The following is a 3,904-nucleotide window of genomic DNA, read 5'->3' as shown; positions in this document are numbered from 1 at the left end:
TCTAGGGGTCTTGGAGGTGCCTGACGGATGTGCTGTGTCTAGGTATGGGGGTGTGTCCAGAGAGGACAGGACCCTAAGATTGGGCATACCTGAGGTATTGAGGAATAGTTATCGGAGGGGACGAGGTCTTTGAAAGAGGTGATTGATTTGATCAAGTATTTATCGAACACCTTTTCCAGGCACAGAGCATACATTTCTGAACCAAACAGACTCCTTGCTCACACGGAACTTACATTCTAGTGTTGGAGACAAACATAAATGATAAAATGTTAAGTAATGCAAACGCAGGAGATAAAAAAGCAGGACAAGAAGGTCCATAAAGGATGGCGAAGTAGAGAGCTATTTGATAGGGTGGCCAGGGAAGGCTTCTGAAGAGGTAACACTGTGCCCCAGACCTAACCGAAAGGAAAGAACCATCTGGAAGAATCTTTCTGCCGTAGAGAAGAGCAAGTGTGAAATCTTGGAGGCCAGCGTGTCCTTGGCAAAATGAGAGAAACGGTGGCTGGAACCAAAGGAGTCGAGTAGCTTTTTTAGTTTTTATTCTAAGTGTGCTGGGAAACCTGTCGGAGAGTTTTGAGTAGGAGTAACATGATCTGATTTGTGTTTTAAAAAGATCACTCGCTGTGCGGAGAGTAGGTTGAAGTGGGCAGAAGTGGAAATAAGGATTCCAGTTACGAGACTGCCACGGTAATTACTGCAGTAGTCCACTTGAGACATCAGTAATGGGGCTTGGGACTCTAAAGAAGGCGTCAGATATTTATTCTGGATATATTTTAAAGGTTGAGGGGACAGGTATGAGAGGGAGACCTCCAGGATGGCTGAGACTGGGCCTGAAGACATAGGGGAGGTTGATTTTAGGGACTGCCATTTGAAGGATTGGAGTGTTCGGAGGTCCTAAGTATACTAGAAAGGTTGATCTAAGGGGTTGTGGGCAGAAGGTAGTTTTCTTTGAGATGGAGTGAGATTGGTGAGGGTTGAACTGGAATGTAGTAAGGGAACTGTTACAGGGATAGGAATGCTTTATCAGAGGAGCGATAGAGAATGGATGGGGGCTTCTGAGGAGGGGCTGATCAAAGGCAGGGTTTGGAATTCTTGGGAGGCTGGAGTTACTCTGAGAGTGGAGATGCGATGAACTCGGAGAACCTGGGAGGGAAGGAAGGGGTGATCTGTAATTTGGAATCTGTATTTGTAGATAGTCTTACAGAGTTTTAGTGCTCTTGTGGCTGTTTTTCAACTGAGTCTCCCAGCAGCTCTCTGGGTAGGAAGGGCAGTGATTCCCTCCCCTGTGTAGAGAGGAAGGGGGCTCCACAAAGCAGATTGACTTGCCTCTAAGGGAACTTCAGGAGCGATAGACCTCCGGGGGCTGGGGTTCCTTTGTGAAATGGAAGGCGGCAGACTGCATTCTGGCTACAGCTTTGCCTCTGATGGTGATGTTGGATCCAGGTTGTCTGAGAACTAGAAGGGAGAGTGAATACCATTAAAATAGGCCTTCCTAGGGAACTCATACAGTCTAGAGGTTAAATACTGGGCTGTATCTCTCATACAGTGTTTTAAATTAGTTGCCAGCATTTACAGGTCTAGAGAATTGGCCAAATTTGGGACAATTTGGGCATCAGAAAGAATAAAATCAACTTTAATAATTTTTTTTTTTGTAACACCTACAGCACCTGGTATTCCTAAGTGGTCTCCCATCCGAGTACTAACCAGGACCAACCCTGCTTATATTTAATAATATTTTGTAACTTAGAATCCGTAAGGCCAAGCTAATATTCAAACGAGAAATAACTTGTTTGTCTCTTTCGGAGGTTGATTATTAATAATGTGCCTTCTGATGTGGTGAAATGAGAACCTTAGTGCATCATCTTTGAAGTTTTCCTGTTGAATATCTTTGAATCTTGTCATGCTTTTAGAGAACAGAGGAACAAATTAAAGGACACCATTGGGGTAACGATAAGACAGACATCCAGAATGTGGAGCTTTTTACACGACAGCTGCACTGGTTCTATTCCAAAAGTCAATGTCATGGAAAAAAAACAAGTGAGAGGACCGTCCTAGATTTAGTAAAGAGGTGGGGACAAATGGCAAGGTGTGAACCTCGACTGGATCTTGGTTGAAAAAGAACTTGTATGAAACATCTTTTAGACAGGGGAAATGTGAATATTCACTCCTCTATCAGATGATATTTGGCCATTTTCTGTATGATAGTACGGTTAAAAAGAGAATGTCATTTTTGGAGAAGCACGCTAAAGGTGCGAAATGCCACGGTGTAGGTCGCATATGGGTAAAGCCAATAGGGCAAATGTTATCTATTCTCTCTACTTTTCTGTATGTTTGAAATTGTTTATAATGAGAAGTGTGTGTCGGGGGGAAATGTCGCCTCCCCCTAATCCCCCAACTGGAGGTTTCACGTAGAGTTTCTGATTTCTGTCTTTTGAAAAATAGAAAGGTCAGACAATCCTGCCTCGAATGGAGCTAAGTAGAGGCCTCCTCTCTTACACAGAACGTGGGGCCTCTACTTCGCCGTCATCTCCATCAGCTCAGTCTCAGGCACTGATGTAATTGCCTGGCCCCTGTGAGCATGTGAGTTCACATTTCTTGCTGTGGTGCATAGCCTGTTTCTTGGATGAGGTTCAGAGAAGAGTGCCAGCTCCCAAGGTCGCACACCAAGTAAATAGGAGTAGCGTTGGAATCGTAGTTACTACCTTCAGGTTCCCTGCCTTTTCCACGACAGCTCATTTTCCACCGTGGGGCTCATTCTTTAAGTCAAATGAACGTAGAGGCTGGCGCTGAAGCTGGCAGCCATGTACGTTCTCGGAATGTGCGCCTTAGCAGTTTTTGCCCGGGCTTTTCATAGCAGAGTGCGTCTAATTTTTCTCCTTCTGCTCAATGGTGATTTATCCCCACATCTAAGAGAGGAAGAGGGGCGGTGACTGGAGAGAGGGAGGTAGATTATAAGCTCCATGAGGACAAGCAATTTAGAAAAGTCCAGTCATTCTGATGTGGGTTTTGACTGGTCTCCCTTAAATTTCCAGGGCTTGCAAGTGTGTAGACATTTAGGTATTTGTCGAGTGAATGAAATGCACATTGCAAAGACCTAGGAAGTCAGAAAACCTGGGTTCAGCTCCCAGCTCTACTGACTAGTTCTCTGCTCTTGGACGAGTCACACAGTTTCTTGGCTTTAGGTTCCACATCTGCAAAAAGGGGTGAGTGACAAAATCTGTAAGGACTCTATCCAGCTCCAAAATTTTGACTTGACAAAAAAGGGACCACACAAATGTCCCTGTTTTCAAGCACTCATTGCCCAGCACTGCTGGCTTGTTCACAGGAACCTCGGTTGGTTCCGTAGGCACGTATTTGTCATTAAAGTGACTGAGCATGTGCTGCGTGCTGGAGGCCAGTCAGTCCTGACTATTTCATATAAGGACTAACTTACTCTAGTGGTCGATAGTGGTTAATAGTTGAGTTTGGCTCTCAGCCCCAGAACAATGTTAATTGTTTACCCTTGGATGCATTTCTTTGTGCTTCAGTTTTCTCATCAAGTGGAGGTAATAAAATCTACAAGATTGTGGAGAACTAAACGAGACAATAATGCGTGACTACTGTGTAAGCACAGAAAGCATCCCGTAAATTACAGCCATAATCACAGAAGAGGGGAAACCAAAATGAATTAAATAAATAAAATGAATTAGCAGTTGGATGGAGCAGGATTGTAGATTTAATTGAGAAGTACTGTACTGTTAAGTGAAGAAAGAATATTTCCAGAAGAAGAAAGTGGTCAGATCTGCCAAATGCCAATGACCCCACCGATTACTCCGCTGTACAGACAGGAAGCCTTGTTCTTGGTTCATCCCGTCCCTTATGCCCACCTTCAATCTATTGGGAAGTCCTGTCAGCTCTGCTTCGA

The sequence above is a fragment of the Pteropus vampyrus genome, unplaced genomic scaffold (assembly GCF_000151845.1).
Source record: "Pteropus vampyrus isolate Shadow unplaced genomic scaffold, Pvam_2.0 Scaffold138, whole genome shotgun sequence".
Classification (NCBI taxonomy): Eukaryota; Metazoa; Chordata; class Mammalia; order Chiroptera; family Pteropodidae; genus Pteropus; species Pteropus vampyrus.
This window is presented reverse-complemented; position numbering follows the sequence as displayed.